Raw genomic sequence first — 14,463 nt, forward strand, 5'->3', positions numbered from 1 at the left:
AAGGATACAAAATATACATTCCGTATATCTTTTGTCTATGGTTAAGTACAATGTTATTTCTAATTGTAACATCTAAGGATCATATAGAGTTGCTTCTAGATATCATGCAAAGTAAGTATGAGTAAAGTTTACAAGTCTGGGGCATAAAAGGTATTGTATACATATATGAGTCTCTATACACTTAAATGCAAATGCATATCTATCCTTTTATTTGTGCTTATATGAGAGAGAGAGCGAGAGAGAGGATATAAAAATGGTGTGAGAGAGGGGTCACAAACAGAGGAGAGGGATAAACAAGGGGAGGGAGGGAGAGGTAGAAAGGAGGGAAGAGAGAAAGTGATGGGTGTTGCAAAAAGAGGAGAGAGATAAAAAGAAAAGAGGGAGAGAACAGGGAAAAGGTGAGAGAGAGAGAGAGAGAGAGGGATAACAAATATGTGGGAGAAAAATCATAAAGAGGAGAGGTGTAAAAAAAAGGGCTGGGAGAGAGAGATTGGAGACAAATAATGAGAGATTTTTTTTGAAAAAAAATAGTGAGCAAACATGTGACATCTTACTCTAGACGATGCAAAAAAAGAATACGTGTTCATGTTATGATTGTAGAATGTAGCCAAGCATTTGATATTTTTACACTCAAGGATGGCGAAGTTAGTGAGTAGCTTCATCATTATGAACAAAGCTAACATTCGACCGCTCCTTGTGTATTTGAACATGTGTCTCTATTTTCCTCGTGTTCTTCTTGCATGCGTGCTGAGCTGAGCGAGCACGAGATATCAAATCTACCAAAGTTAACATCGGGCAAGAAGTGGGTTGGATCCTTTTCAATTCTCTGACGTGGGTAAGCTTCTCTCTTTCTTTGGGCTTCCTTTCTTCTCAATTCTGACTCGGCAACTGCTGTGGCAAGGTGCTTTAACAAGAAACAAAGTAAACTGTGCAGCATATGCGGATGTTAATTCAAGCCTTACAGGTACACGTGAGCTTGGAGGAGACCAGTGAATGAGCATGTTATTTGGTCAGGTTCAGATTGGAGGCTCTATATATAAGAATGGTGCAGGTATCAACATGTTATGCTTGTCATTTTGGTTCAAAAGGTTTGTGTTTATATGAGGATTGAATTTATATTTGATGCCGATTGAGGTTGAAAGATACGTGTGGGATAGTTATTGGTCTCTTTTTGAAGCACTGAGTTGCAAGAGTATATGGTTCAATGTATGCTGGATTGAAATCCGGTCTTGTTCTTGATGACTCTCTTTTTGTAGTGGAATTGTTTTGAGATAATGTCGAAGGTAGGAAGCTGACCAAATTATCATTTATAGCCATCTTGAGAACGTATGGCAGCATGAAAGCAGAGAAAGGCACACATGGATATATCATGATATGTATGGGCACTTAAAATGTTGCAGCCTGAAAGTGATATATAGTGCGGTTGCTTTGGAATAGGGTAGAAGATTGCATTTTGTAATCATAAAAAGGGGTTTCAAATCAGATTTACCATGATGTAGTTCTCTCATAGAACAATGTCAAGTCTTTTACCTTATACCACTAATCATGCTGACTATGGGCAGTGCTATCATGAACATCATGTATGAATGGGGTGTCAGATGTGTTTGCAGCATGTGGAAAATTTATTGCTGATCTTGATGTATTTGACAAAGATGTCGATGTGTACTATATGATGTCTGTGGTCGCAGTTTCATGGTCCCTTTGATCAGGATTTAGAGCGACCACTGTGATATGTATGCTAAGTGTGGGGACTTGATATGTTGCGTGCTGGAAGTGACTGGTACTGTGGAAGCTTTGGAATAGTGCAGAAATTTGCATTCTGTAATAACAAACAGGGCTTTTGAAATAGATGTTATCGTGGGATGCAGCGGCAATGGTCATATAGACCAAATTACATGTTGGAAACAATCACACACGAGCTAGGAGTTCTTTGTGTGAGCAGCACCTTGTTTGATATATACACCAAATGTGATTTGATTACAAACACATATCAAGTCTTTGACTGACTTCCAATTTGATATGCAGTCTCATGGAATGCACAGATTGCAGGGCATACAGGACTTGGGCTTGGTGAGGAAGAACATGTGGGCATCAAACTAGAGCTTGTGCAGCATATGCAGAGTTAATTTAAGCCTTGCAGGTACATGCGAGCTTGGAGGACACCATGTAATGAGCATGTTGTTTGTTTGGGTTCAAATTGGAGGCTATGTGCATAAGGATGGTACAGGTATCCACATGTTATGCTTGTCATTTTGGTCCAAAAGGTTTGTGTTTATATAAGGATTGAATTTGTATTTGTTGCTGATTTAAGTCGAAGGATATGTGTGGAATAGTTTTTGTTCTCTTGTTGAAGCTCTGAGTTTCAAGAGTATATGGTGCAATGTATGCTTGTGATCTGGATGCTGGATCGAAATGTGGTCTTGCTCTTTTGGATCGAAATGTGGTCCTGCTCTTTTGCTCTTGATGACTCTTTTTGCAGTGAATTATTTTGAGGAATGGAGTAGGAAGGCAGGAAGCTGGTCAAGGTATTGTTTATAGCCATCTTGAAAACGTGTGGCAGCATGAAACCAGAGAAAGGCAGACATGGACATGTCATGATATGTATGAGCACTTAAAATGTTGCAGGCTGAAAGCGATCGGTATTGTGGTAGCTTTGGAATAGGGTAGAAGATTGCATTTTGTAATAAGAAAAAGGGGTTTCGAATCAGATTTACCATGGTATAGAGCAATCACAGATATGCAGAGTAAATGTGGTTCTCTTGTAGAACATCATCAATTTTTTTTTCAACTACCACTAGTTATGCTGACTATGGGCAGTCATGTCATGAACATCATGTCCGAATGGGGTGTCAGATGTATTTGCAACAGCATGTGGAAAATTTATTGCTGATCTTGATGCATTTGACTAAGACGCTGATGTGGACCATATGATATCTGTGGCCGTAGTTTGGATGGTCCCTTCGATAAAGATCTGGAGCCAGCATTGTGATATGTATGCTTAGGTGTGGGGACTTGATATGTTGCACCTTGGAAGTGACTGGTACTGTGGAAGCTGTGGAATAGTGCAGAAATTTGCATTCTGTAATGACAAACAGGGATTTTGAAATAGTGTGTTATCATGGGATGCAGCGGCAATGGTCATATAGACTAAATTACATGTTGAAACAATCACACGTGAGCTAGGAGTCCTTTGTGTGAGCAGCACCTTGTTTGATATGTACACCAAATGTGATTTGATTGCAAACACATATCAAGTCTTTGATTGACTTCCAATTTGATATGTAATCTCATGGAATGCACAGATTGCAGAGCATACAGGCTTGGGCTTGGTAAGGAAGATCATGTGGGCATCACATTAGGTTACTAAAAGTGCTTAAATCGTTAAAAGAGCATTAGAGAGGTTTATATGATTACATCATTGGTTTTTTGTTGGAAAATTTTGGATTACCAAGAGAAGCACTCTAGCATTGGTTTGCTAGGAGAACATCAGTTGAAGATATGGTCTCATGGAATGCATTGATCAGCGGTTACACTAGAGGGTATGTATGGCAATGATGGCTTGATTGCAAAAGCACAAAATGTATTCAAGGGGTTTCTGATTCAAGATGCAGTCTTATGGAAAGCAATGAATGGTACATACTCTTAAGTATAGGCTTGGTGAAGAAGTGCTAAATTGTGTCAAGAAGATGTAAGAAAAAGGCTTATCATTGGATAATGAAACATTTTTGTGCAATTGAAATCACATGTTAGTATAATTGTATTCAATTAGGCTAAGAATTGCATGCTAAAATGACGAAGTGTGGATTGGCAGGGGTGCCTTATGTAGGCAACACAGTATCTGCCACTTTCCGTCCTTCCATCGTCCCTGCACCACCTTGGCACCTTCGTATAGGGTTGCCAAAAGGCCAACTCTTTTAGAGAAAGAGTCTAATGCTATTACCACATGCATCACATTGAACTATGAATGACTTCCTTAGATAGGGCAACATGAGCACAGAATTTGAAGTCATCTTTTCCTTCAACTTTTCAAATGCTGAAATTTCCATTGTTGTTCATCTAAAAGGAACATCCTTCTTCTACAAGGCATGCAATGGAGATGCAATTTCAGCAAACGTGTATACATACTTCTGTAGTAATAACATAAACCCAAGAAGCTATGGATCTCATGCACATTCCTCAAAGGTGGTCATGATCATATTGCCTCAATCTTTACAGGGTCCATGCAAAAACCATCAATCCATTCAATATGCCCCAAAAAGTAGATTTCATACAAGAAGAATTCACTTTGCTTGTCATTGATAACCGGTCTATGCTCACGTAGTTCATTGAACACAATGTCCAAGTGTCTTCTATGTTCTTCCTCGTTCTTTGAATAGACAATCATGTCATCAAAGAAAGTGCCCACAAATTTTCTATGTGGCCTGAAGATGCGATCCATCATCCAATTAAAAGTTACAGAAGCATTTATAAGTCCAAAAAGCATAACAAGAAACTCATACGATCCAAAAGATGTCCTAAAAGCTGTCTTAGGCACATCTTCCAGTCTAATGCATATTTGATTATATCCACTTTTCAAATCTATATGGTTCAATATGACTGTCCCTTGCAATCTATCATAACATCATCAATCCAAGGAATCAGAAAGCAATTCTTTATCGTGATCTTCTTTGAGCCACGATAATCAATGCACATACACCATGAACCATTATTTTTCTGCACCAAAAGCATTAGAGAACAAAAAGGAGATGAGCTAGGCGGAATCAACCCTTTTTCTAACAGCTCATTCTCCTAACTCATAATATTCTCCTATTGGGCTGTAATGAGTCTGTAAGATGGCTTATTAGATGGGATACTTTCAGGGATAAAATCTATGCCATGATCTTTTGACATTTCATATGGTAGCTACCTTGAAAGTGACTGAGAGAAGCAATCAACATACATTTTTAAAAATGACATGCGATCCTTCTCTAACTTAGACATGTTTCCAATATTGTTACTATCATCTTTATCCTTAGTAAAAACCAAGTATGTTGAAAGATGATTTTTCATTACTTTAAAAATGGTAGTTATAGATACAACAGGGACAAATTCACCTTTCAACTTTACATCAAGTGTAAGTATCTTTCCCTTATGCTAAATAGTGATCTTTTTTGCACGAGAATCAATCATTGCATGCATACATTGACACCATGGCATACCAAGCAATACATCACAACTCTCACTTGGAGCAATGAAGAACTCTTTGCTATCCACATATCCATGTCCATACAATCTAAGCTTTCGAATGAGCGGTGTGACAGGCTCTGCATGGCCTTTATGTGCCATTCCAACTTCCTCCATGGGTCCCATCTCATCCTCTCTGATGCCTAGACAGGCTACCATGTCAACAGAGATAAAGTTGGCTCGTACACCATTATCAAAGAAAATCAATGCATGCTGATCCCTAATTTTACCCCATGCTCTGCACAACTCAATAGCATTATCATTGGGCTGATCCCTAATTTTACCCCATGCTCTGCACAACTCAATAGCATCATCATTGGGCTAATCACCAACAACATCGGGCACCAATCCCACTAATATTCAGAATCTCTTTGATTTTTTGATTTTCTAGCTTGATGCCTATTGGGACTTTCCCTTGCAATATGACCCTCTTTTTCACAAATGAAACATTTCTTTGCTACCATCAATTCCCTATGTTGTGCCAATGTTTTTTAGCCCTTTCTTTACAATTTTGGCCTCTTTTCAGGCTGATTTTTAGATCTGCCCATTTTCTCAACCTTAAATAACTTTTTATTTAGTTTCTCCCCACTCTCTAGGAAGCACAAATCCTTCCCACGTAGCAAAGTATCAGCTATAGTAACAATCTCTATAAGCTGAGATATGCTAGACACAATGGATTTAATGCAAAAATCCTTGCTTCCTTTGGGCAGCCCACAAACATATTTTTTCACTTGCTCATGGAGGGATATGGGGCGATAAGAAATGACGGGCAGCAATGCATCCAAAAACTTATTATATTGCTCCAAATTCTTACATTCCTTAGCATCCAGTTTATTTCAAGTTGTCATGATGTCCACCTCAAAGGTACTTATCAACCAATTCGATGCAAACATTTACTTGAATTGTACCCACGTTAATGGTGCTTTACCTTGCATCCAAAGAGTGGACCACCACTGCAATGCATTCCCTTTTAAAAAATTGGCTACATTTCAAATCTTCGAGGACTCAATGAAGTTCCCCCCTGAATAGGCTATACCAAATTGCTGAATGAAAGTCAAAGCTTTCAGTCTGTCTTGTACACCATTGAAGGACTCAAGCTTTACTGCTTTTCCACTCTCATCATAGTCTTTTGTTGCCCCTTTGGGTATCAAGTTGTCATACACTAGCTACTATACAAAGGGTGCATTTGTTGGATTTACATTAAAACCAACGCCAAACGAAGCATTTTCATGACCAATATTCATTCCTTGAGCCCCATAAGCATTCGGGGGTTCAGATACAGTATCAAACATGCTACTTGGTGCCCCAAGCATCAAGCCAATACTGCCATACATAGTTTTGTATATTTCCATCCATACATGAATACATTGGGCCTTGCATACCATGCATCGGTTGCTGCATACATAGAGATTTGTGCCACACATTCGTGTATGTAGTCTTTGTCCAAGCATAGCATGAAAATCATGCTTCCACCAAAATATCCTAGCTGCCCCATCATAGTATGCATGGCCGGCTGTCCAAAATCCATTGGATTGGCACTTCCGTGATGGCCTTGCATTTGTATTCCTTGCCCCATAGATACCAACTATTTTGTTTCATTAGCATCTTTGGAAGCTTCAAATGAAGGGTTTGGTATTATCTTCGGTGCATCTTGTTGTATCGAAGGTGTAAAATATGTCTTGTGCTTCTTCTTGCCTTTGTTGTCCTTCTTCAGAGTATTCAAAAATCGGGTAAATTGAGAATCCTTTGCAATTTCACAAAGATATTTAGTGTTATCCTCATCCAATTCCTAAACTAGTTATCAAATTCCTCTTCACTTTACTAGTCATCGACCTCCTAATGCCCCGAAGGTCATGCATCTTGCCCAACAACAACATTTTCAGCTTGTTGTCCATGGTCTGAGCCTAATCTAAGGTCAGGCATTGCATTTCTTTCATTCACATGTGAATGTCCATACTGAGAGTCATCATTGCTTAAGTCCATCTCACTGTATGAAGACATATTACTGTAATTTCTCAACTAAGAGTAAAAATCAGCACTAGCACAAAGCTTTGGCTTGCAATCAAGTACCTCGAGCCCACAAAATCAAGGAATTGATTGGTATCTCGGCAATGGAACCATGAAACCAGCCTTCCTTCCATGGATGGGTGGTAATTCTCTAATTATAACTTAATTACAGCAGTAACATTTATTACAAAACTGAGAAATGCAAAATAACTTACAATCGTGAACAATGGACAACCTATTGGCCCCAAAACCGGCCCCTCTTTCGGTATTTGTTTAACTTAATTGAAAAAAAAGTTAATGTACAATAAGATTCTCCTTCCAATCCCTTTCAAATGTTCCAACTCCCCTTGCTATCCAAAATGACCAACAAGTCTTCAAGCTGGTTTTCCCCTTGATTTAGGCAATCAATTGGCCTTCACCCGCTTTAATGGAGATGGAAAATGCCCCAAATTCATCGATTTGCTGGTCCCTTTGATTGAATTTGACTGAAAACAACTTCAGTCCTGTTGAATCTGAGTCATGAAATTTCCAAATTCTAGCATGCTTCCCGAGACTGTTGCTAAACCTTAATCTCTGCTACAAATTAGGGTTTATAGCAGAGAAATTTGGAATTTCTCAGCCTCTGGTGATCTCAATGCTATAATCTTCAGAGCAAGCTTGTAGAAAGGCTAGGAGATGAGAGAGAATGCTGAGGAGAGAGAAATTTCAGACTTTCTTCACAAAGAATTGAAAAAAATCGATCATTTACTGTTGTTGCTCTATTTCAATAGCCTGTAGAAGCTATCACCTACTATTGATTGGTCTTCTCCTGCCTCTGGCTACCTCAAAAAATCTTCCAATGGTTGCAAACAAACCAACAGCATCTTCTCCCTCTCTTTTGCAAATTGAATGCACTAAAATGCCTCTCTCAAGCCTCTAAAGATGTTTGTCAATTTTGCATGGGCATTTTTGACAAGTGTTACCCTTCCTAAATGGTTTTTTCAGCATTATCCATAATTAAATATTAATTTGTAGTCTTTAAATATTAAAAATTAATCTAATAATTATTTTGGTGCCTAGAAAAAAAATCTGATTGGCCAATAATTAAATTGGCAAGGCAACTTCATTCCCGAGTGTCTTTGCGCCATCTTTGACCATCAAATCGGCATTAGGTACCATTAAACGCCACTTCTCTAGTGTCACCAATTGACATTTATGGTTAAATGAATGACCTAGACCAACAATTGGCACTAGATACCACAAGTACCTATGTAACATAACTTATAGCAACTTTTACCTTTGACACCCCATGATTTCCTCGGGTCCTGGGATCCTAAATTTACTCTAATCCCAGTTACACCTCACATGTGCAATATTTACTTAAACCATGTGATTAAAAATTAATCAACATATTAAGTGAGCTTTTGAAAATACATGTCCTCATGACAGCCTATTAATAGTTATTGCTTCCTTCGTATTTGTTATTGCTCATCTTTGTGCATTGGAATCTTGGCTAAATGAGACCATCCAATCTACTGTCACAATCTTGGATGCTCTGTCAGGATCCCCTTACCTAGCCCTCCATCCAACAGGTGCTGCTCCATCCCTGGCTCAATGACAAGTGGCAGCAGCAGGTGATCAAAATGGATAGTGATCATTGTGTTGCATCATTTAGATATCGTACTATTCAGCAGTAACAGCAGCAGATTCTAACATGATCGCTGATGTTACTAGTCAGCACATGCACCAAGATCAGCCTCCAGTACCTAATACTCATACTCAAGTACTTAGTGTTGGCACTCGTCATGTCAAGCTGCTTATTAGGAACTTGTGCACCTATGTGGTTGCAATTGATGGTAAAGCAAGAAAGTACTAGCTCAACAGGAAGCCTTAGAGAAGCATATGACGAGATGGCAATACATCTGTATGAAGGACAAGTACTTAGTGATGAAGAGGAAAGCCACTTGCAGTTTTAAGCTCGAGAAGCACGTGCTTGACTTACACTCAGTTGAGAGATATATGGAACATTTGAATATGAGGCATATATATGGAATACTCAAGAGCTGCAATATAGTCACATTTGATACCTATGCAACAGTAGCATCTGCTGCTGCCATACTAACTGAATGCTCAGATCAGAAACTGATGAAGAGATGGCAACACATCTGCATGAAGGACAAGTACTTAGTGATGAAGCGAAAAGCCACCTATAGTTCTAAGCTTAAGGAGCTCCTGCTTGGCAGACACTCAGCTGAAAGATATACAGAATTTGAACATGAGGTGTAGATATGGAATGCATAAGAGCTGCAATACGATGATATTAGATACCTATGCAACAGTAGCATCTGTTGCTGCCAATGCTGCTGTCATACTAACCAAATGCTCAGATCAAAAACTAAGAGATAGCAACACATGCATGAAGGACAAGTACTTGCGGATGAAGAGGAAAGCCATAAAAGTTCTAAGGTCAAGGAGCACATGATTGATAGAAACTCAGCTGAAACATATAGAGACATTTGAACATGAGGTCTAGATACGGAGTGCCCAAGAACTGCAACACAATGACAGTCAAAACCTATACAGCAGTAGCATCTGTTGCTGCCACTATCATTGTCATGTTAACTGTGAATATTGATCACCATCTATCAAATTGCATGGATATTGATTACCTTGATCATCAGTATCTACAGTGGAGTGCTGAATTCGGATGTATGATCAAGGTAGCAACAACTCAGTTCACCAACAACACTTGCAGTATCATGAATCGGATCACAAATGGCCACTACCATCAATGTATCATCATAATATTTCCCTTGTGCCACATTGCACGGTCTTAAGACTCTTGTTGCTCATGATGCATCTCATCCATGCCCCCCTAAGTTCATGCAACGATAGCATTCTGATTAAAGAAAGGTGGTTTTCATTCTAAGGCCTTTGAAGGTACTTTGAGCCCTGCAAAGGGGTGAATGTTCATGGGGATATAGAACCTTTTCTTCAAAAAAGGGGTTCAAATGAAATTGGAGAAGATCTGGATCCCCTCTTCTCCAACACGAAAAATTCACAATAACTTTACTTAAACTAGTTTAAGTTGTCCTTTAAACTAATCTGGTGGCTAAACATATGTAGTAATTTCAATATGTCCTTGCTTGTGTTTTGCCAAATCATTATCAAGCCTACCTAGGTAAAGGAACAACTCTTATCTTTGACAGTGTACCCATCCCTCCAATCATACTATGAAAATTTGTCATTTCATATTGATCTGACATTTGAACATGAGGTGTAGATTTGGAATGCTCAAGAGCTGCAATACAATGACATTCAATATCTACAACACCACCAACCATCTGCTGCTACCACTGCTATTATCATGCTAACTGAATGCCAGAAACTGATGAAGAGATGGCCAGACATCTGCATGAGGACAAGTTGTTACTGATGAGCAAGAAAGGCACTTGCAATTCTAAGCACAAAGAGCATGTGCTTGACAGACACTCGGCTGAAAGATATACTAAACATTTGAACATGAGGTGTAGATATGGAATGCTCAAGAGCTGCAATTTGCCGATTTATTTTTGAATGCATGTAGGCATAAACTATGATCTGTTCTACTGTGACATCTAAGGTGAGCATTTTTAAGGTCAAAAACTTGGTGATATGAAATTTTTTTGTTATGTAATTGGGTTTTTGCAGGATTACCTCGTTGTAGTGACAGTGAGACAGAAAATTCTTAAGTTTATGCTCCTCTCTCTCTCTCTCTCTCTCTCTCTCTCTCTCTCTCTGTGAGAGACTGCAGCATTTTGTTTGAGGCTAAAGTCACGTTTATCCTCGTTTGGCAATGGACACCCTCTTCTGCAATTGGTCTTATGTGCAATAGAACTGTTTCCTCATCAATAGCTCCATCTGTTCACAAGAACTTCAATATTTATTGATCTTCCTTGTGATCTTCAGAGTATTTGCAAGAAAATATTGAAAATATCAGTAAATACGATTTATTGAGCATATCTAGCAAGTGCTCAGAAACATTGATGATTCCAACATAGCTTTTGAGGTTCATTTCATTCTAATGTGTGGTTTGTTTCCAAGATCGGTTTATTATGAAGCATGGGTTCTTCTAGCAAGGTCGATAGACTTGGACTATAAAACTGTAGGTAGTCCTTTTGTGGAGACGATTTTTTTCTCAAAATTGGGTCTAACTTGCCAGATTGTAAAAATTCATAGTGAGATAATTAGTTTCTTGTACTGTGCATCACCAAATCAACCTTGATCTTCTTCTCTCATGACTGCAAATTTCATGCTGGTGTTGTTTTGAAACGGAAACTTGCCCAATTAGGCTATCGTGGAAACACATGCAAATGTATTGGAAGACTACATTGAAGAGCTTCACTGGGATTCAGGCAAGCAGGCGACTGTCATGGACACAAGAAGGAAGTAGTTTGATGCAGCAGCAGCTGTCGTTATGAGCTGGCCAACTTTGAAAGGGAAAGCTGTTGGTCTTGCAATGGTACAGATTAGTCCATATGCAAGAAATCCAATCTGGCCAACTTTGAAACCGAAAGCTGGTCTTGTATTGGTGCAGATCAATCCTCCATGTGCACTAGGAAGTCCAATCTAGCTAACTTTGAAAGGGAAAGTTGCCAGTCTTGTATTGGCACAGATCAGTCCATATCCAGGAAGTCCTGTTGCTTCTGAAATACTTCAAGAGCCAGGCACCACAAACAACACTGCAAGAAACATAATCACCCTTACCAGTAGTGCAGTCTATAATGCCAGGGGATCTTGAATCCACTATTGAACCTGATCGAATGTCATTCTTGGATTTATTTTCCTTCATTCTAATATCTCTGATTGGCTGGATTCACTTTATCAATTGTGATGTTTATCATTCTTCATTCATTCTTATGCTGTTATGACAAGGGGATGTCTGAGATTTGGAAGGTTTGAGCACGTGCTGAACCTCGATGGCTTGTCTTTAGCCCTGGAACATCCATTCCATCTCTACCTACTAAGCTACATGTAGTTATACCTCTTCCAACTTTAATGGCTTTTGTGCGAAGCATACTAAGCTCAAGTACGCCCACAACAGTGATGGGCTAGTTGTTCATGAGGATGCAAAGGTTCCTGGGACTGTAGGAGTGAAGCCTAATCGTATTCACAAAGAGAGCAATGTGCCCGACTCTTTGCAAATGTGCAAGTCACTGTTTGACACTACTTTTATCAGCTACAATTAGCCACTCTAGAATAGGCTCTCCAACATCACGTGTGAGTTTCAAGTAAGATAATCAGAATCTGACCTTTTGTTCCTGCCTGTGTTTTCTTGAGTCCAAATCTTCTCATTGTGGCAAGCTACGAGGACATGATGGTTGATGATTATTTGATCTAGAAACTTTGATGAACATGTACTTGTGGAAAGCGAGCCATGGCCGCCATGATGCATGTCATGCAAAGAGTTTCCCTATTGTGCCTGAATTATATATCACTTGAGGGTTTCCACATGCTGGTATCTGTATGATGCGAAACAAGCAAATAAGGGCATGTCAAAGATTTAAGTGCTCTTCAAGCGAAGTTCTTGCGTGCAGGAGTGATACAAATTTTGCAATTGTGATCTTAGTCAATTTACATGTAAACAAACTTATAGTAACTTTCTCTACCTATACATAAAACTTCATATTGTCTTAGATATTAGGTCTGTGATAAGGTCCGAATTTTTGTAGCTCAAGTCCCATTGATAAACATGTGACCATTTTAAGTGGGGTTATTAGGATTGAAATTTCATTGTTGTATAGATGTGCCTTATGCCAAGTTTTATTTTGTAGCCCTTTACTCGATATACTTAAGTGTCAACAAATATCAATGTTTGTAGATTTCACTATTTGTAAAGCTTTTGTAAATGGTAGGCCTAATGAGAAGCATTTCCCTATCACTTGTTAGACTTGTTCAATTATGAGTTGATTTAGTTCGAATCACATTCACTTTTGGCTTATTTTTCCTCATTTCTTTTTGTAGCTTTTAGTTTTGTTAAGAACTGAGTTCTCCTTTTTGCACTACCTGACTCCATACTTGTTGGGCTAAGTATGATGACATACCACTAAGATGGATAGAATGATGCACACTCTACCCTTCCAAGAACTAGTCCTCTATAATTGCACTCAACCAAAAAACCAAGTCCTCAAGCCTATTGTAGTTAGTTCCTAATTTTTCCCCTTTATTGCTTCATGTGGCTCAAGCCAAGTATCTGTCTCCACATGCAAAGGTTTTGATTTCACAAAGGATCAACACAATTGAATTCTTTCTTGGCAATTTTTTCTAGAATCACTAATCCCCGAGCTCTAAAATTTTGGCATATTTTTCATATTATCAAGTGGAACAAAGATGCAATCAATTGTAAATGAAGAGACTACACAAGTGTTATTGATCAATTCTCATAGAGAACAAAGCTACTAGTTTGTAGTTGTAAGAGGGGAGAATAGATTGGGAGTGAGATTATGTCCAAATTTTTTAGATATTTAATGTTCAAAATATAGAGAGAGAATTTAATATAGTGCCTCACTATTCTTTGGTATGGCATGATGTAACTCTTTTGAAGGCTGAAAACAATAGATTGCCTTTGTTCTTGTCGTCGATAATTCATGTCAACACACAATTGAGTAAAGAACATGTGCTTTCTTGCACCAAATATGGTCCAACCAATGAAAGAAATAACAAGTGCACAAGGATATTATATGGGGCTTTTGAAGCTATTGGTGGCAGCTTGACTAAGAAGAGATTCTATGAGTCACTTTTGCTAATGATTGTTGTTTAATGTTCCTTTAAATATGTTATTGGTGTGAACTAAGAGAAAATATTTGCATATCAATTCATATCTAAATGGATCACTTGGTTTACCACATATGATAAGGGGATAGAGTGCAGTGGCTTTTTGGATGCTCTTGGAATACCTCAATACCTCAAAGGGAACCTTATTGGTTTTGAAATTGCCAAAGGCAAAGGTAATCAATCCCCATTCATGAAAAACATTCCAATTGGAATACTTCGTTGCAATCATTCATGTTAATAGAAAACTAGAGCATGAAAAGTTCTTTCAATAAGCTACTTATGTTTGTTATTGAAAAAACATATTGATAAGAGGATATAACTACATATTTGGAAAACTAGTTTATGTATTTAGTGCTAATGGACTGAATAATTTCAATTGTTATTTGATATCAATGATTCAACAAAACTCTAATGCTTTTGTTTACTAGATGAGGTTTAAGG

The 14,463-nt window shown here is 38.4% G+C and overlaps 1 long non-coding RNA gene across 2 annotated transcripts; it reads left to right on the plus strand.

Annotated features, from left to right (window-relative positions):
- Positions 1-606: 606 nt before the first annotated feature.
- Positions 607-11,569, plus strand: LOC148029713 (uncharacterized). 2 transcript variants are annotated; one of them, XR_015692083.1, is made up of 3 exons: positions 607-835; positions 965-1,780; positions 1,869-11,569. It is a non-coding gene; the product is annotated as an uncharacterized LOC148029713 (long non-coding RNA). The 2 variants fall into 2 exon arrangements; XR_015692082.1 differs by having other exon boundaries at positions 965-1,051; positions 1,257-11,569.
- Positions 11,570-14,463: the final 2,894 nt, after the last annotated feature.

This window comes from Lygodium microphyllum, chromosome 10 (genome assembly GCF_053477565.2).
Source record: "Lygodium microphyllum isolate KBCC chromosome 10, Lygodium_microphyllum_v1.1.10, whole genome shotgun sequence".
Lineage (NCBI taxonomy): Eukaryota > Viridiplantae > Streptophyta > Polypodiopsida > Schizaeales > Lygodiaceae > Lygodium > Lygodium microphyllum.